Genomic DNA, 20,908 nt, shown 5'->3' with positions numbered 1-20,908 from the left:
TAAATGTCAATGCCGACGCGATCAAGGAAGGAAGGAAGGAAAATAGAGGGAAAAGAAAGGCAAGGAGGTTAGCCAGCCTATAGGCAGCCGGTTTGCTACCCTGCGCATGGGGGAGGGATGGGGAAGATGAAAGAGAGCGCGATCAAAGGTCGACTAGGACAAGGAAGAGGTTGTGACGGGTAGACTTGCCCGGGAGGTAACTTTTGTCATTGGCACTGAGCACACGAGCGAATGAATTTCCGCACGTAGTTATACATGCCACGCCAATAAAATCTGAGTCGAAGCCAAGCGTATGTCTTGAAGATGCCTGCGTGGGCGCACTGTGGGTCCGCGTGAAAAGCTTCGCAGATAGCAGCTCGAAGATGGCGGGTTATCACAAGGAGACACTTGCGACCGTCAGAAAGGTAGTTGCATCGATAAAGAAGATCATCCCTTAGGCAAAAGTTGCTAGCCTGGCGGCGGAGAGCGCGAGACGGCGAAGGAGTGAGAGGATCAGAAAGAATGCTAATGAGGTCACTAATCCAGGGATCCTTTCGTTGTTCCACCGCCATGTTGCGCAAGGCGGGTGACGCAAGTGCAGGCTCGAGGGAAGAGAGACAAACACCTTCATCCGACATGGGTGAGCGAGAAAGGGCGTCGGCGTCCGTGTGCTTACGACCAGATCTGTAAATAACGCGGATGTCGTATTCCTGAACTTTGAATGCCCAGCGAGCTAGTCGTCCGGAAGGGTCTTTAAGTGTGGATAGCCAACAAAGGGCGTGGTGGTCAGTGACGACGTCGAATGCGTGACCATACAGGTAGGGGCGAAATTTTCCAAGGGCCCAAATAATAGCTAAACACTCTTTCTCGGTCACGGAGTAGTTAGCCTCGGCTCTCGTTAAAGTTCGGCTTGCGTAGGCGACGACATATTCATGAAACCCTGCCTTTCGTTGCGCGGGCACAGCGCCAAGTCCAACACCGCTGGCATCAGTATGAACCTCCGTGGGAGTGGCAGGAACGTAGTGGCGGAGGATTGGGTGGTGAAGTCAGCAGGTGGCGTAATTTGGTAAATGCATCATCGCATGCTGGTGACCAGGTGGAAAGGTTCTTGTCGCCGCTAAGAAGGTCCGTAAGGGGCGCACATACAGAAGCAAAATTTTTAATAAAGCGTCAGAAGTATGACGACAAGCCGACAAAACTTCCAAGTTCCTTCAAGTTCTTTGGCTTCGGAAAATCGGCGACTGCTCGAAGCTTGGCGGGGTCAGGAAGTATGCCGTCCCGCGATACGATGTGGCCAAGAATGGTGAGCTGCCGGGCACCAAAACGACTCTTCTTGAGGTTGAGTTGAAGGCCGGCGTCGGTGAGACGTGTGAGGACGTGCTCGAGACGATTTAAATGGGTGCCAAAATCGGTGAAAAAGACAACTACGTCATCGAGGTAGCATAAACATGTGTTCCACTTGAGGCCTCGTAAAATGGTGTCCATCATTCTTTCAAAAGTGGCTGGAGCGTTACAAAGGCCGAAAGGCATAACGGTAAACTCGTATAACCCATCAGGTGTGACAAATGCTGTTTTCGGTCGGTCAGATGCTTCCATAGGAACTTGCCAGTATCCAGACCGTAAATCCAGCGAAGTGAAGTATTCTGCTCCCTGCAAACAGTCAAGGGCGTCGTCTATTCGCGGTAACGGGTAAACGTCCTTGCGGGTGATCTTGTTTAAACGTCGATAGCCCACACAGAACCGAATGAAGCCGTCCTTCTTCTTAACACGAACGACCGGTGACGCCCAGGGATTGTTAGAAGGCTGTACAATACCCCGCTGGAGCATGCCAGCAACCTGGTCGTCAATAACACGGCGCTCCGACGCTGAGACTCGGCAGGGGTGCTGCCGTAGAGGCGTATGGCTTCCTGTGTCAATCTTGTGAGAGATGTTCGATGTGCGACTGAGGCCAGAAGCGTGGCTGTCAAAAGAAGTACGAAACTTTTGCAGCAGGTTCACTAACTGGCTTCGTTCTGAAGAAGACGTTGCGACATCGATGGAGCGGTGGAAAGCGTCAAGGAGTGACTGGTCAATAACAGAGTCAGAAATGAGTGTGCTGAGGTCCGTAGAAAGTAAACTAGATGGAGCGTCAAAAATGCCATGGGCGTCGATCGGATGCACGTGACCGAGACATTCACCATAGAATAAAGGTAAAGGCTCTTCTAGCGTATTGTACACGAGCGTCTTCGTGACGCCATGGTGGAGAGTAAGGAGAGCAATGGGCAGTGGAGAACATTTGCGTTGAATGAACAGGGCAGAGGGCGTAAATAAAACATCACCTACGGAAATAGCGTCACACGACACAGTCACCAGCAGAGAAGAGCGCGTTGGTACGGTGGTGTCGTCGGAAACAAACAGTTTATAACACGGCAGGGAGGCTTCGAGAGCGTCTACATCAGGAAGTGCAGTGCAGATAGCTCAAGTTCAGCGCGACAGCAGTCAATGACGGCATTATTATTCGCGAGAAAGTCCCAGCAGAGTATCATGTCATGGGAACACGAGGGCAGCATTAAGAATTCGACGATATACACAATCCCTTCGATGAAGACTCGTGTGGTACAGGCTGGGAGAGGCGTTACACTTTGTGCGTTAGCCGTTCTAAGAGAGAGGCCGGATAATGGCGTCAGAACTTTGCGGAGTTTGCGACCCAGGTTGATGGAAAGGACGGATAGAGCGGCTCCGGTGTCGACAAGCGCCATGACGACGATACCATCGACAGACACTTCAATGACGTTAGCTGGACAGGGGCGAGGACTTGTGCATGGCGACGGGGACGCAGTTCGTGCCTTGGGAACTGCGGCCGTTAGTTTTCCTGCTCGGTCGGTCCGGAACGGTGACGCATAAAGGAAAGCGAACGTCAACGTGGAGATGGGGAGTGGCGGGTCGGGCCGTGTGGACGATCAGAAGAAAAGGAAGAGGAAGGAGGGCTTGAAGGCGTAGAAGAAAACTGAGGGTCGAAAGAGGGCATTCGTCGAATGTTCTGAGCAGGCTGGCGACGACGACAATAACGTGCCACGTGGCCAGCACCACCACAAGCAAAACATATGGGACGGTTGTCGTAGGTCCGCCATTGGTCGGAGTAGACTCCGACTTGCGGCTGGGGGGCAGAAAACTGCGGCCGAGGTGGTATCGGCATAGGCGGCGGTGAATAGGTCGGCGGCGAAAAGGGCGGCGGTGAATACATAGGCGCTGGCTGGAACGCAGGCTGTCGAGGTCGAGCAACGGCCTCGGCGTACGTGAGAGGTGCGGCGACTGGGGGTGGTTCACGGGTGGGAGGAAGAACTTGTGCGACCTGGTCTTGAATGAAGTCGCGGAGTGTAGATGTCAATCTGCGTGGTTGATCGGGTACGCAGGACATCAAAGAGAGCTGATGAGTGACCTCAGCGCGGATGAACTCTTGGATCTTGGAGAGAAGAGGGGCATGGTCTTCTCCTACGCCAAGGGTGGAAAGGCTGGACGAAGAGTCGTCGAGCACCGAGGGACGTCGGGTGGAAAGACGTTGCCTGCGCAACTCGTCAAAACTCTGGCATAACTCGGTCAATTCTAGGACAGTGCGATGACTCTTAGAAAGCAACATTTGGAAAGCGTCGTCCTCAATGCCCTTCATGATATGCTTGATCTTAAGCTCTTCGGACATCAACTCGTTGACTCACTTGCAAAGGTCCAGAACGTCTTCAATATAGCTTGTGAAATTCTCACCAAGCTGCTGGGACTGAGTATGTAAGCGTTGTTCGGCACGGCGTTTGCGTACCTCAGGCCGCCCGAAAACTAGTGTGAGGCTCGTTTTGAAGACCAACCATGTAGGGAGTTCCGCTTCGTGGTTTATAAACCACAGCTTGGCCACGTCCGACAGGTAGAAGGAGACGTAGGCCAACTTGGTGGCGTCATCCTATTTGTTGTGAGTACTCACTCGCTCGTACATTGAAATCCAGTCGTCAACGTCCTTGTCTTCTGTGCCTGAGAAAACAGGGGGATCTCGAAGACGCAGAGAACCGGCGCAGAGAACAGTAGGCGGTGCCGGTGGAGGAGTTGGAGCGGCGCTTGCGTCGGTAGGCATAATGGATGGTAAAATGCGATTCCGAAGCTCCAGAGTGATCGATACCCAGCACCTCCGCCACTTGTAAAGGGGTTTATTTGCAGCGCAGAACGCAGAAAGCGAAGCAGTCAGCAGTGTCCGGCCAAGCGCAGCAAGCACGAACTTATGCTGATGACGATGCCCCTGATGCGCCGAGAAATGCCGCTGAAGCTCCTCTTCTTCAACACAATATATATATATATATATATATATATATATATATATATATATATATATATATATATATATATATTGCTAAGGGGCGCCACAAATGAACATTCTAGAAAAGAGGATGATGTTTAGCGCGAGCTCGTGCAGACCGGGCTCCATATTGTATGCCTGCCTGTTTACCAAAAGTAAAGGCATTTTTCAGACGCCTTCTCCCCGTAACGTTTTGGTGGAGAGTGCGGGTCTTCCCACAGTCAACACCACGACGATTCTACGCAGCGGACGTTCCTTGGCTGCCTGTGCGATGCCTGATCAAGACGAACAAGAGGATTCTTCGGAGACTACCCCAACCGTGCTTCGTCCAACTACGCAGCAACCAACAGCACCGCATCCAGCTGCTACTAACCGCACCGTCGTCCTGACTCAACCGCGTGACCCAGGCACATTTTCGGGCAGTGACAGTACTGACGTGGAGGAATGGCTCCAGCTGTACGAAAGGGTGAGCGCTCTTTACAACTGGGATCTGACGCTCATGTTGGCCAATATTATTTTCTACCTTGACGGTACAGCTAAAGTTTGGTTTTCCAACCACGAGGAAGATATTACGAGTTGGGACATCTGTAAGCAGAAACTCATCGATCTCTTCGGCAAGCCCTGCGGGCGTCGTCGTGCTGCGCAGAAAGAACTCCAGTCCGGCACCGAGTCGTACGTCACATACATACAGCATGTGCTCGCCCTCTGCCGGAAGGTTTATGACAAGATGCCGGAATCTGAAAAGGTCGCGCACATCCTCAAAGGAATCGCCGATGACGCTTTCAATCTCCTCGTATATCGAAACTCATCGACCATAGACGACGTTATTAATGAATGCCGACGCTTCGAGGACGCGAAAAGTCGCCGTATCACTCCACACATTTCGCGTCTTCCCAACACGGCTGCAACATCAACCTGCGAGGACGCCCGTTTGGCACCAGCCCCTGCTGCTTCCGACAATATCGTGCGCATCGTGCGCCACGAAATCGAGGCAGCATCTCCTCTGTCTGACCAAGTCCAGGCCTCTGACGACTCTCGCGCCACGATTTCTTTAATCAAGAGCGTCGTACGCCAGGAACTGGCCAACGCCGGACTTCAGACGCTATGCCCCGTTAACCGACCTGACTACCGACTGCCCAGTACACCTAATATGTCCCGCGGACCAAACAACCGTCCACGTTACCGGAACCCGGCAGAATGGCGAACTTCCGATGACAGGCCGATCTGCTTCAACTGTGGACGAGTGGGCTATATTTCACGTCATTGCCGCACTTCCTGGGGTTGGCAGCCATGGTCGCATTATGCCAACACCCGACGCCCACCTGCTGGTTCTCAGATGCCGATAACACGGCACAAGATGATGCTTCGCCATCCAGGCCCGCCCATCCAAGCCGCTCTCCGTCGCCCTCTAGACGCATGTCCCGCTCAACTAACCGACGTCGCTCCCCCTCGCCCTCCTACCACCAGTCCTCGGAAAACTGACGGGCGCAGCTCCTAGAGGTGAGCCTGCTCCGACGACCCGACCCAAAATTCCTCTACACACTATACCCGGACACAACAACTTGATTAAAGTAAATGTTGACGGTACTTCTGTGGCAGCACTCATTAACACCGGCGCTCACATATCAGTCATGAACTCCAGCCTTTGTGCTCGACTCAAGAAAGTGCTCACTCCTGCTCCGATCACTCTTGTCCGAGTAGCTGATGGTGCAGCACCAGCGGTAACCGGGATGTGTACCGCCCGTGTCACTGTTGCTGGACGTCATACCACTGTTCTGTTTTACGTACTGGACCACTGCCCCCATGACATCATATTGGGACTCGATTTTCTGTCAGAGCATTCCGCCCTAATTGACTGTTCTGTTGGTGTTGTTCAGCTCGTCCTACCACACGCCGTTGACCCTCCTGATCTTGCGCCGCCAAAGCTATGCTCCGCCGACTTTGTCCGCCTATCTTGTCGAGCTGTGACGTATATTGACGTCTCTTCTGATCCACCTGTGGCTGACGGCGATTATGTCATTTCACCTAATCCTACAGTACTCTGTTCGCTCAATGTTGCGTTCCCCCACACCATCATCACAATGAAGAACAACGTGGCATGTCTCCCTATTGTGAATTTTGGACTTTGCTCTGAAGTGCTGCCACGAGGAATATCCCTTGCAACCCTTGCCCCGGCCGGCGACTACGACATATCGGCCTTAACAGAGGATACACCGTCATCTGCAAGTATTCAGTCGCGCAGTACACTAGACTGCATAACTGGAATGATTGCCTCTGATCTCCCGGCCGAGCATGTGTCTGCGCTTCGTGGCCTTCTTGCGTCGTATCAAGACGTCTTTGATCTCTGCGACCGACCCCTAGGTCAAACGACCGTCGTAAAACATCGGATCAACACCGGTGATGCAAATCCAGTACACCGGCGACCCTATCGAGTTTCCTCCACTGAGCGCCACGTCATTCAGCAAGAAGTCGACAAGATGCTTGCCCGAGACATCATTGAACCTTCTTCAAGTCCTTGGGCTTTGCCCGTGGTGCTTGTGAGAAAGAATGATAACAGCTGGCGCTTCTGTGTCGACTACAGAAATCTTAACAAGGTTACAAAAAAAGACGTGTATCCTCTGCCGCGGATAGACGACGCTCTTGACTGCCTTAGTGGCGCAAATTATTTCTCTTCCATCGACCTTCGTTCCGGGTACTGGCAGATATCAGTTGATGATCTGGACCGTGAAAAGACGGCATTTATAACTCCCGACGGGCTCTATCAGTTCAAAGTAATGCCGTTCGGTTTATGCAATGCCCCGGCTACATTCGAACGAATGATGGACGCTCTTCTTCACGGTTTCAAGTGGTCAATCTGCTTATGCTACCTTGATGACGTCATTGTTTTTTCGCCAACTTTCGAAACTCACCTCGAGCGTCTCTCAACAATTCTTTCGGTTTTCCGCAAAGCAGGGCTCCAACTAAACTCGTCGAAATGTCACTTCGGCCGCCGGCAGCTCACTGTCCTTGGACACGTTATCGATTCTTCTGGTGTTCGTCCCGATCCTGATAAAATCCGTGCCGTCAAAGATTTCCCTGTGCCGACCTCTGCGAACGATTTTCGAAGCTTTGTGGGCCTTTGTTCTTACTTTCGTAGATTTGTGCGGAATTTTGCTGACGTCGCACGACCGCTCACGGAACTACTAAAAAAAATGTGACTTTTGTGTGGGGACCTGAACAAACCAGAGCATTCGTTGAACTGACGAGTAGACTTACGACGCCACCGATTCTCGGCCACTTTGATATATGCGCTCCAACGGAAGTGCGTACCGACGCCAGCGGCCACGGCATCGGAGCCATTTTGGCACAACGACAGCATGGCTGCGAGCGCGTTATTGCATACGCTAGCCGTCTTTTATCGCCAGCAGAGGGAAATTACTCCATCACAGAACGCGAATGCCTCGCACTCGTCTGGGCAGTGGCTAAATTTCGGCCGTATTTGTATGGACGCCCGTTCACGGTTGTCACTGATCACCACGCCTTATGCTGGTTGTCGTCCTTAAAAGATCCTAGTGGACGTCTCGGCCGGTGGGCTCTACGGCTACAGGAATATTCCTACACGGTTGTCTACAAATCAGGTCGCCACCATGACGATGCTGATTGCTTGTCGCGTCATCCAGTAGACCCAGCAGACCTTTCTGAGAGCGATGAGTCTACTTGCGTTTTGGCACTTTCCACGTTTAGCAACATCGGAGATCAGCAACGCCGTGATCCTCACCTCAGAGATATAATCCTTCGGATTAGTGGTCCCACAACTCCTCCGTCTCTCCATATGTTCCTGCTTCAAGATGGCGTCTTATATCGCTACAGCATGCATCATTACGGACCTGAGCTGCTGTTGGTCATACTACAACATATGCGTCAGACTGTCCTTGCACAGTTGCATGATATTCCGACAGCTGGTCACCTGGGAGTTTCAAGAACTTATGACCGCGTTCGACATCGCTTCTTTTGGCCCGGTATTTACTGATCTGTCTGCCGTTATGTCACCTCATGCAAATCCTGTCAACACCGCAAAAAACCAGCAACCCTTAAAGCGGGACGCCTTCAACCCATTCAGATCTCATCCGAACCATTTTATAGGGTAGGTGTTGACTTACTAGGACCGTTTCCTTTATCGGCGAGCGGAAACAAGTGGATAGCAGTCGCCACGGATTACACCACTCGGTATGCCATCACACGGGCCCTTCCTACCAGTTGTGCGACCGACGTCGCTGACTTTCTTCTAGAAGACGTCATATTACACCACGGCGCTCCTCGGCAACTGCTTACCGATCGGGGTCGCTACTTTTTATCACAAGTTATCCAAGACATATTGCACTCTTGCGCTACAAAGCACAAGTTCACAACGGCGTATCATCCTCAAATCAACGGGCTCACGGAGCGGCTAAATAGAACCATCACGGACATGCTCGCCATGTACGTTTCTTCCGACCATCGTGACTGGGACTTCGCCCTTCCATTTGTAACATTTGCCTATAATACGTCTCGGCATGACACTGCAGGTTTCTCGCCATTTTTCCTCCTGTATGGACGAGAACCTGCGTTGCCTTTCGACACGCTCCTTCCTGCCGTTGGCCACACGTCAGAATATGCCCGCGATGTGATTTCTAGAGCTCTAGAGGCACGTGAGATTGCTCGCCGGCGTCTGAGCGATTCGCAGGAACGACAACGACAGGTCTACAACGCGTGCCATCGTGATGTCCACTTCAGTCAAGGTGACACAGTCCTTCTCTGGACGCCGTCGCGGCGAGTTGGCCTGTGCGAAAAGCTGACTTCACCGTACTCTGGTCCGTACCGTGTTGTGCGCCAAGTCACCGACGTGACATATGAAATTCAACCTCTTAACGCCACCAGCGCGCAATCGTGTTCTCACGTTGTTCACGTGACTCGGCTGAAACGATTTTACTCAGACCAGCCAAGCACCAAGACGGTGTCTTCGCCGCCAGGGGTGATGCTACGGGGCGCCACAAATGAACATTCTAGAAAAGAGGATGATGTTTAGCGCGAGCTCGTGCAGACCGGGCTCCATATTGTATGCCTGCCTGTTTACCAAAAGTAAAGGCATTTTTCAGACGCCTTCTCCCCGTAACAATATATATAGTGGGAGTATTAATTCAATGGGCCAGTTAGTCTTCGTGGAGGTATGGGATATGGCACAACGGAGCGTTGTGAACAAGGATAAATATATTTATTTCCCAACAGTTTCGGGAGAGGCCCTCCCTTCATCAGAGGATGAGTTATCCCATATATATATATATATATATATATATATATATATATATATATATATATATATATATATATATATATATATATATATACATATATATATATATATATATATATATATATATATATATATATATATTGTGAGCATCATTGCTCGTTCCATCTTTTCATCTGTACATACTCATCATCACCCCTCCAGTTTAGGTTGTGGGGCACATACTCGAGACAATAAAGAGAGTATTGAGGGTACTGGACGCCATCTTACAAGTGGTGGAGAGTGCTGCCTGATTCCCGCGTCTTCTCGCGCTCTCGCACAACCCCAGCGTCTTCTAGAACACATCCCTGGAGCTCCGTTCAGGCCACCGCTTAAACGTCCTGGGTGCGGTAATGTCGCAAGCCGACCAGCCCAGCGCAGCAGCTGCGCCACCGCTCCCACTGCCAAGAAACCCTTCTCACCTGGTCACCATTCCTCAAAAGGAACTCCGCTGTTCGCAGAGCTTCCGGGTGAGGACGTGGAAGACTGGCTCGAGGAGTATGACCGCGTGAGTGCCATCAACAACTGGGATGAGCCTGCGAAACTCACCCACGTTGCTTTCTACTTGAGCGGCGTCGCAAAAACGTGGTTTTTAAACCACGCTACCAATTTTTTGACATGGCCTGCCTTTATGCGCCAACTTCATCGCCAACTTCATCGCCAACTTCATCGCCAGTGATGCTGCCCCAGGGCACTGCTGTGAGCTGCTTCGCTGACAGCGAGCCTCTTTTGCTGGTTCCTCTTCACGCAGAATCACCGCCTTCATCTGCTACAACCGATACAAGGCAACTACTACTCCTTTAAATGCTACCATAAGTCCTCACCTCACTGCTGAGCAAAAGAGAGACCACTTAGACCTTCTCCAAAAGCACAGCTTTTCGTTCGACGTACATTCCAAAGTTTTGAGCCACACATCTGTTGCAGAGCACTGCATCGAAACCATAGGCAGCTCCATTGTGCGCCGCCGCCCATACCGTCTGTCCTCGGCGGAACGGCAAATGATTGAGGAAAACATCGCCGACATGCTCAAAGGGGACATTATCCGACTTCATCTAGCCCTCGGTTGTCTCCTGTAGTGTTAATCCGGAAAAAGGATGGCTCTGTCCGCTTTTGTGTTGATTACAGAGTGCTAAATAAGATAACAAAAAAAGATGTATATCCGTTGCCACGCATAGAAGACGCCCTGGACTCCATACAGGGCGCAAAATATTTCCCCAGCCTTGACCTTTGATCCGGGTATTGGCAAATACCTATGCGCGAAGCAGACAAGGAGAAAACAGCGTTTGCAACGCCTGATGGGCTTTACGAGTTCAACGTCATGCCTTTTGGCTTATGCAACGCTCCAGCAACATTCGAGCGCATGAAAAATACTGTCTTACGTGATCTAAAGGGGAAAACCTGCTCATGCTAATTGGACGACATCGTAATTTATTCTTCTACTTTTCCTCAGCACCTTAAGCGTTTGGACGAAGTTCTTACGTGCATTTCAAACGCTGGGCTTCAGCTCAATACAAAGAAATGCCACTTTGCCAGCAGGAGCTTCAAAGTATTGGGTCACCTTGTCAGCAAAGATGGCGTTCGACCCAACCCCGACAAGGTTGCTGCCGTAATTAATTTTCCACGTCCGGGCAATCAAAAACAAGTGCGAAGTTTTGTGGGCCTGGCGTCTTACTTCCGCCGCTTTATCAGTCACTTTGCTGCAATCGCGGGGCCGTTACACAAGCTTCAGACGTCAGGAGCAGCCTTCACTTGGACTGACGAGTGCGAGGGTGCTTTCTAAGCCCTTAAACGTGCTTTGACATCAGACCGCGTCCTCTGTCACTTCGATGAGAGCGCACCCACTTTCCTTCACACAGATGCCAGTGGCCACAGAATTGGTGCCGTCCTTCTCAAGCGGGACGACACTTCACGTGAGCGAGTAGTTGCGTATGCGAGCCGCTCACTAACACCTGCAGAGCAGAACTACTCGATAACAGAGCAGGAATGTCTTGCTGTCGTTTGGGCCATCCAGAAGTTTCGACCTTCTCTGTATGGACGCCACTTCACTGTCATTACCGACCACCATGCCCTATGCTGGTTGTCCTCGCTGAAGAATTTGTCTGGGTGACTCGGTCGCTGGATACTCCGTTTGCAAGAGTACACTTTTGACGTTTTGTACAGGTCTGGCAAACAGCATCAGGATGCCGACGCTCTCTCTCGCTGCCCTTTGCCACTTTCATCTACAACCACGCATCCTCGATATCCCTCAGATGATCAAGCGGCTTCCTCTGCACTCACGTTATCACCCCTAGCAGTTGCTGGGCCACTATCTTTAAACAGCAGCACTCAGTTTGCCGCGTGCCAACGTGACGACCTATACTGTAACCGCATCATCGGGTACTTCAATGACTCGCCTTTTCCACCAAATGCCAGACTACGTCGTCAGCTATGGCAGTTCAAGCTAGAGAACAATGTCCTGCAGCTCTATACTTACAATGTGGATGGGCATCGGTGGGTGCTAGTACTTCCCCGTTCACTGCGAAAACAAGTTCTCGAAGCACTCCACGACGATCCATCAGCTGGACACTTGGGATTTCAGAAGACCTACAACCGCATTAGGAGCCGTTTCGTCTGGCCTGGTCTTTCTACCTTTGTGGCTAATTATGTCGCTTCTTGTGCACTGTGTCAACACCGGAAACGACCAACTTCTGCTCCTGCTAGATTATTACAAGCCATTCCATGTCCCGATACACCTTTTGTCGTTGTCGGAATAGACCTCGTCGGACCACTTCCCGTAATGCCAGCGGGCCACCGCTGGATCGTCACAGCCGTCGACCACCTCACACGACACGCGGAGACAGCTCCTCTACGCACTAGCTCTGCCTCGGACGTTGCCGCCTTCCTTTAAGAAGCCATTGTATTGCGTCATGGTGCACCTGGCACGTTGTTGAGTGACCGGGGCAAAGCCTTCATGTCGACAATACTTGACGAAATTCTAAAAATTTGTGGCACAGTTCATAAGACCACATCCGCTTACCACCCGCAGACAAATGGCCTGACAGAGCGATTCCACCGGACTCTAATCGACATGATATCCATGTACATCGGACCAAACCACAATAACTGGGACAAAATCTTGCCGTTCGTAACGTTTGCACACGACAAGGCTGTTCAACGAACCACCGGGTATGCACCTTTCTTTATCGTCTATGGTCGTGCGCCGACATTCACTATTGACGCCTCTTTCTTCAATGTAACGACGAAAACATCCACGACTACGCCAGAAAATTTCGTCTCCAGGCTCGCTGACGCACGGCAACGTGCTCAACTCAACACGGAGGCCAGTCAACTAGACCGCAAGCAACGATATGACAGCTTTTGTCGAGATGTCACCTTCCGTCCTGGAGATGAAGTACTACTTTGGACGCCTGTTCGTACACCCGGATTGTGTGAAAAGTTTCAGTCACGCTTTCTTGGACCTTACGTCGTTAGTGAACGAACATCACCTGTCAATTACCTTGTCACTCCCGTCGAGGGTTCCTCGGACCGTCGTTACCGTGCATCCGAGATAGTTCACGTTTCACGCCTTAAACATTTTGTTCACCGTACCTTTCCCGCCGAAGTCTCGGTCGGGTCGGCCGATCAAGTGCGCGGGGAAAATAAGCGTGAGCATCATTACTCGTTCCATCTTTTCATCTGTACATACTCATCATCACCACTCCAGTTTAGGTTGTGGGGCACATACTCGAGACAATAAAGAGAGTCTTGAGGGTACTGGACGCCATCTTACAAGACATATGTATATATACATATATATATATATATATATATATATATATATATAAATATACATATATATATATATATATGTATATATATATTTATATATATATGAATATATATATATATATATATATATATATATATATATGTGCACCAAAAGAGAAGAAAGGAAATTTGCGTGCAGGCATAGGAAAAAAATATTTGGGTTGGTGTGAAGAAAGCAACTTCGTATTTATTGATGCGACAATAGAAAAATAAATGTTCACGTTTTGGCTACATACCTTTGTCCTGGCTTGTGTTACGAGAACCCACATTTCTTCTGTACTTTGTCGAGGCCTCATGCGCTCGTACACGTACCGTGCTAGGGCTTGATTCTCAAATCTGTTCGGATCTCTGTCTTCTCTCCACCGACCGACTTCGAAGCTTCCTTTGATAAAGCTCAGCATCAGTGTGATGACCAGCACTGAAGTGTCAGCTGTAGCCATATCCTGGTATGAGAAACCCGCAGTTGCCATAATAATCAGGTTTCTGGATCCTGATGGGCGCTTCTCTTCATAGATGGTACTTTAGCGGAGATACACCGTGACATTCCCAGCAAGTGCCCTCCGCCTAAGAAATTTCCTCCCCAAATATCACTGGTAATTTCTAGTTCCTAAGATTTTCGAGTAAAAGTACCACGCCTCGTCCTCCATGTTCTCTTTCACACCACGTTTATGCATCACGTTAGTGCAACACTTGCCTGCTTGAATTCGTTCCAATTCTACTTATTATTCTGATCTCTAATGCCTGCACCAGGCAATTGTTTCAAGAATCACTTGTGTTCTACTTAGTGACTGCATTCTAAACATAGCGCATTGCTCCCTTGGTGGCTCTCAAGTATCTGTATCTAAAGAATCGTCATCAACACCTCCGTTATGCTGTCGTAAAGAAGAAGCCGTAAGCAGCTAAACGCCAGTTTTTTGGCATCCCTTATTGTTTACATCACTTGCGTTAGCTCATCTTCGAATGAGCTTCCACTAAAACAGTCACAGATTAATCAGAAGTACGAATAAATGAATTCGATAACCAAAAATGTAATGGCATTGGAAGAATAGAAGCAGCGATATATTTGCTGCATGGTCCTCAAAAAGAAAGGATGCCCAAGGATGAACAAGTAAGGACGAACAAGTAAATACAAGTAATGCATAGGGCAAACATGAACTGTCGCAGTTGTTCCTTCTACAAGCCCCAACTATGTCTCTTCTAGTTAGCAATTGACATATTTCTCCAACGTGACCGTGTCAGCTAAGTGAGCTTTGTGTTTTCGACAGCTTGATTACAGCTTTTGCGGTTGGAGAACTAGTCGTGCGAAACTCCCCTCAAGTGATAAACTTGCGAGCATGGCCGACCATGCTTAGTATGTCGAAGTCAGTGGTGCAGGTCCCAACTTAGGCGAAAGACTAGGAAGCTTAAGAATGGGAGTAAAAAAACTGGCTTAGGCAGGTGAATTATAATGATATTTGCTTGGGTGAGTTGGAAGCCATTTGTTGTTACGTTATTGCACAGTGCTTATGAGATACAATCTTTAGATAAGGGACGTGACGTACAGAAGGCAAACTTCCAACGAAGTTTCTACTGAGAAAAGCCATGGCGTCCATTGTCTACGGGTACCGACTCTTGTCCCTAAAATAAAACTTATTTTCGACTTTCTTTGGTTGGGACATCGTCCTGAGGCTGCCTTTTGTGAGAGCTACAAGACGTTTTCGGAATACGCGTACAATACGCAGTGAGTTTGTGGGCGAGAACAATCTGGTAATGTGGTTGTATTCGTTTCTGTTCCCAGAAGGCATCCCTCTGCTCCACTGGGCAGGCTACTTAGAGTTCCTGAAAAAATGGATGCAGCACCCTTTCCGCTTTTGATGGTAAGCATTTAGTGGTCTGTTTCCTTCAGTGCTTATGCTTACAGTAGAAACATTTTGTCAGAGCATTTTACATCACAAAAAGAAGCATCTACCTAAAGTGAAGAATATATGTTTGCAGCATGTATTGTGGTTCTTGTTTTCCCAAATGCAACATACCAATCTGCAATTTTGATTCGCAATTATACTGACAAACAATATTGTGGTCTGTTTTATAGGCTTGGCTAACTGAGTTGTTTCACAAACATGCAGATGCAGAGAAGCCTCTCATTTCCCTCGCCTGAATAGCTCACTAGTCCACCAACGTTTCCGTTCTCGATATATTATTATCCAGGGTGATATAAGAACAGAGTTTTGATATTCATTTTTGTCGTATGGAACCTAAAGACTTATTAAATTAGAAAAGTTCTGGGGTACCAATATTTTCACCGTACACCGGTGTATTCCAAGTAACGCAAAAGTATTTGATTACAATTAAAACGAAATATGCCAATCTAGGTATTAAAGTTGAGCCTCATTCGTTGGTATCGTCTCTGTGACCGTTTATAATATGTTGAAGTGCCTTAAGAGAAATAATTCACGGAGCTGAGTAATACGAGCACAAACTCAAGTGTATTAGCACTTCTATCTGACAAGTCGGCGCTTACGTGCGAGCACTGCATGTAAAACAATGACGTAGACAATACAGATTAGGACGTAAGTATTCGAAAATCAACTTCGCTTGCATTTAACACTCTAAAGGGAGAACATTGTTGTTTTATGTAATGTATTGTCGAGCGTATTCTCGAATCGCTAGCAATAGCACTGGTTTAGCAAGCTAAACACTGGTTTCCAGACGTTTGAGACAAAGGGTGCTATTCTACCATACTTGAGTTATGTCTCTGAGTTAAGAGTTTCTGCACTAATTATTTGAAGCTTTCTGTAGAAAATCTTAACAGGACTCGTTTTGTTCCCTCGATTTAACGCTTGTTAGGAAACGTGCTACATACCATTCAATGTAGATAGGCTCTTTCGAACAGCTTCGCGTAGTTAGACAATATGTTTTGCGTGTATATTCAGTAGAGGTGTCTCGGAATGGGAAGTACAAGAATAGCGAAATTGATTGCTACCCGAAGATCTACATTTATGGCAGCTGCGTCTGGTACTGTGCGCAATTGAGACATATCTAATAGGTTGCTGTGCCGAAGCAACCCGGCATTGGCAAAGCGATCAACCAGGCCAATGTCGAACGCCGTGATGTCAACCCTCAGTGCCTGCACCAGAACTGAACTTCTGAATCATTTTGTCAAGAGGAAGCACCTCAACCGCACAAGTGATCTCGTAGGCTTTTACACAAGTGGCTCACGTCGTTGCTGCAGCACCGCTGACCTGCTATAGTACTATTTCGAAAAAGCCAGCCGTGGTACAACTACGTATGTTGTTCACTACCTGCATGTAACGGATTGTGTCAGGATCGCGGGGCCGTGTTCTACTATTTTGCAAAAGCATTTGTCAAAATACTTGATGGGCATCTGCTACTAAGTCTTTGTTCGTTACATATAAATCAGAGCTTTTGCCAACAATAAGTTATCTGCTACTATCCTCATAAGTTCAGGCGTCCCTGAAGGACGCATACTTTGCCCATTTTTGTTTGTCACTTTCATTGATGACCTCACAATGAAAGTGAGGTCTTCTCTAAACTCTACACCTATCAAAATGATTGCAAAGGTTTTTGTCAACTTTTTTTGGAGAAATCTCAAGCGTTCAATTTGCAAAAGGTTACACCAAGAATGATGCAACATTTGGCGAATGTAACTGAGCTCAAATGACTGTATTACTCTGCTGTCAGTGCCGGGAAAAAGTAAATATTTTGTTATAGGAAATTTCTGCCGTGGAAGTTTAACTTGCTCCTTCTTCCACATATCTCACCTTTTGAAGTTATTTAACCTCGGCAGCGCACATCACTAGCTTGATTTCACTCCGCACGCTAACAGTACGCTTGTGTCTTTATTACGTCATTTGCATTATGTGCCTCAAAACGCAAAACTATTGCTTGTCATTTTTTCAGTACGACAAAGTTGAAAATTCACATCGGCCAATTTCGACCCGCGTCAAATATAAATCATGCACTAACTTTACCCATGAATCACTTGAAAATCGAGCTGAAAGAGTTACTCGTTCGTAGTAGTTATACAGCATCAGTAGATTGGCACGGAATACAACGTTTTGAAGGTGATTACTAGCATGACACTGCCGTACTGCAATTATGAATCTTTTTCACAAGTCTGTTTCAAAGCTTTCCCATAAAGCCATGATATACCAACTCCCCCCGCGTTTTGACTTCGTCCACTTTGTCCTACAGCAAGAAACTGAAATGGTATTTGAAAAGACGCCACAGCCATAGCCTGTTTCTTAAAATCTGTCACCATTGATTTGCGTGCCTAATGAAATAAGACGCGACTTCAGGTTTTTTTTTTGTATGTGCACTCACCTATTTATGGTCCCTTGAAAGTCATCTTCAAGAAGTAAGTATGAAAGTATATAAAATAGAATCTGGTGCCTGAAACCGTGAGATAAGGCACACAGCTCCACCATCAACGAAAAGCATTCCATGCCCGGTGCGGAACCTCAAAGTGTCATCGACTATCCGGTCACATGTTCGCTAAAATTTTGGCGCTCATTGCGTTCGTATCGTCAAGACGCTGTCTGTCGCCGCAGCATCCCATGTTCGCTGGCTCAACCCGAGTCTTGTTCGAATGCCCCTATACTGAACAATATAAAGCAGAAACTGATTAAGGTGCGGTGGTTTTCATTGGCTGTTGACGGCAATAATAAGGTAACCATGTGGACACTATTTTGTGGTGCTGTCAAAACTATATTGAGAAAATTGACCGCAAGATGCAGCATTTAAAAAAACAGAACTCAAGTGCCATATTATATTTCATGGTGTGAACAGCTGATACCTATATTTTTCTTTCAATGCATACCGAAATGGCACCTAATGACATCTGTCATCGAACCCACACATTGTACGACGTGTCTTTTTTAACCCTACAATTTCTCATTCCGCCCATCCCTGTGTTACTCGTGAATTATTGAAGAGTTTTTCGCGTTATTGTTTGCGTCTTTATCCATTTATTATTATGTACAAAGAGCGATTCTTGTACACTATTTACTTTAGCCACAGCGCTTTGTGGAGGGGAGCCCCACACTATCATTAAACAGGCCCTTCAACAAGTTATCACAACTGTGATGGAGCGCATGGGTTTATCAACAAATGCGCGTGCTCAACTTTGTTTTGTTTTTTTGTGTGTGGTGTCGCGTGAAACGCGAAGCTTTTTATGGCCGTCACAGACGCAACTCAATGACGTGCCCTGCATGTCAGCAGCTGAAAGTTTTGACTACTAGACCACTGAGGCACGCAGGTGACCATACTGAGTTAACGTACTGAGTGAACGAGGACCAGGTTGAATCTTTTATTTTATTACATGTCAAGATAACCGAACGAAAGTATTATTGACGGAAAGAGTTCCGGCTGCTACTGTGATGCCCTCCACGTCGCCCCCCTCTCGCATTAAAATATTTTCGGCTATGGCACTGGTCGGCACCAAAATTTAATGACCCTCCTTGTCAGTCGAAGTCGGTGAATCGGAGGCAGCTCAACTGTGGTGATACATTTCCGAAGCATCTGTGGAAAGAAGAAAAAAATCATTGAGCAGTCAAAGTGATTGCGAAATTTTCACCAGTAAGCACAAAAAAGAACGGACAGAGAGTACTGGTGAACTTTTTTGGGCTACAAAACATGAAAAAGGGAGACACCCTGCGCATGCGTCCGAACTATTCTCTATATACAATGTTCAAATGCGAGGATAATTTTTATCCTCGTACGGTTTATGCACTGAAACACGATGGCCCGATAAAATAAACTAGGAGTGCTTCCTAGATTTCCCGGGCTGGACAATGAAAGTATCTGCGCAAAATACGCGCCATTTCAGAATAAGTGTCTGCCATGTTCGTCAAAATAAATTATCAGTTTACTTCCAGTTTTAGCCGTCTGCGTAATGTTCTGCTTCTTCAGATGTCGTTGCTGCTGCGATAGGAGCGCACCAACTGTGGCATCAATCGTAATTTCTAAGAGGCACGCATACTCCACAGAAATCGTCATGGCCGCGCCATAAAACCTATGAAGATTTCAGCATTCATTTCTTTGGGCCATCATGGTGAGCTCACTGTGTAACGTGATAACCGATGATGGTAAGAGTTTTGGAATAGTCAAATCGCAATCATTTGGCTTCGCTTTTCCAACCTTTTTGTGATTTGCATTTTCAAAAATGCATATAAATTAGCACCTATCAACTAAACTCTCAAGTTCCAGTAAGCTCCCAGTCTTCGCAGTCATCCCACCTAGCTAACAATATTAGTGTACGGTGCTGACTTTGCATCCCCCTCTTAGGTGAAAGGAAGAAGCAACTCCACCCCTTCCTCTTTCCCACCCACACTCTTGTGCATCGACCTATGCTGGGGCACAGATGAAACAGATAAAATGAGGCCGCCGTGTGAGCTGAATGGTAAAGCAGCAGAAGCACTCTGAGAAGGTTTGGTCTCCTCAAAAAGGCAGTTATTTTTTGGCCCATATGATTTTTTATCTGACACACATATTATTTACAATAAAACGTTATTCCATGCACTTTATGTGTTTCGTCGTCTATTGTGTCTCATTAACGTTAGTGTACTAAAAGTATTAATAAGCAATTACACGTTGTTGGAGTGGTCAGTTCGGGTTCATTTATATGCAGCAGATGCGGCTATTTTGCGCAAATAAACAATCACTTAGGCTCCCCTTCAACCCTTTCCTCATTGTTTCTTTGCAAATATAACCGCATCTGTGGCTTTTAAATAAACAATAATAAACCTTTCAAAGTCACGCATTTCCGTCAGTCATGAATTAATTTACTTTGAAACCAGGGCAACTTTAGGTCATAGTTATTAGGTGCACGCATTGATGCCCAATGATTGTTTAGCAAAACGTAAAAGAAAATGTTGTCAACGCACGACAAACAACAGCAGATATCCAAATTTTTTTATGTTCTACACTTTGGCCTCACTCATAAAGAGCCCATATGGTGGTTTTGCAACGTAACCCGTTCATATTATGTTAACATTGACAGAACGCAACACTTGCACAAGTTCCGAAAAAGTGTCAAAGGAGTTACCCTAAGTTACCCTAATGTTAAGAGGAGTTACCCTAAGGTGTAAATAGTTTTTTATACCAGAGGAAGGCCGAGAAAAATGTTACTTATTGTAGATTTCATGTTAAACGATAACAATCAAAATTTTATTGGAATTTGAACAAGACTCTACTTTAATTTAGTGTGGTCTTTGTTTCGGAAAAAGGAGGTGTCTGAAATTAATCAATCAGTGTCACTCTTATTAACATAAGTTATTATTACAATCTGGCTAGACTTTTAGCCTATATTGGTTGTTTGTCGGTTCCTATCAGAGTAAAAAACAGGATAACACAACATATATATTTATACGCACACACTTATTTATATACACATATATTTATGTATGAATATATATACATGCATATTCACATGCATATAGAAATACATACACAAGAAGTAATACTCATATTTACACCACTAAATGAAGAAAGCAAATGATAAA

General features: G+C 47.3%; 1 long non-coding RNA gene across 1 annotated transcript in view; it reads right to left on the bottom strand.

Annotated features, from left to right (window-relative positions):
• Positions 1-16,338, bottom strand: part of LOC142768487 (uncharacterized) — a 33,981-nt gene extending 17,643 nt beyond the window's left edge. The window contains exons 1-2 of the long non-coding RNA XR_012885309.1: positions 16,249-16,338; positions 13,643-13,849 (exon numbers count right to left, since the gene is read on the bottom strand). This is a non-coding gene — a long non-coding RNA (uncharacterized LOC142768487). The remainder of the gene's footprint in view (positions 1-13,642; positions 13,850-16,248) is intronic.
• Between the last annotated feature and the right edge of the window lie 4,570 nt (positions 16,339-20,908).

The sequence above is a fragment of the Rhipicephalus microplus genome, chromosome 8 (assembly GCF_043290135.1).
Source record: "Rhipicephalus microplus isolate Deutch F79 chromosome 8, USDA_Rmic, whole genome shotgun sequence".
NCBI lineage: Eukaryota > Metazoa > Arthropoda > Arachnida > Ixodida > Ixodidae > Rhipicephalus > Rhipicephalus microplus.
The sequence above is the reverse complement of the archived record's forward strand: the minus strand, read 5'-3'. Positions and strand labels throughout refer to the sequence as shown.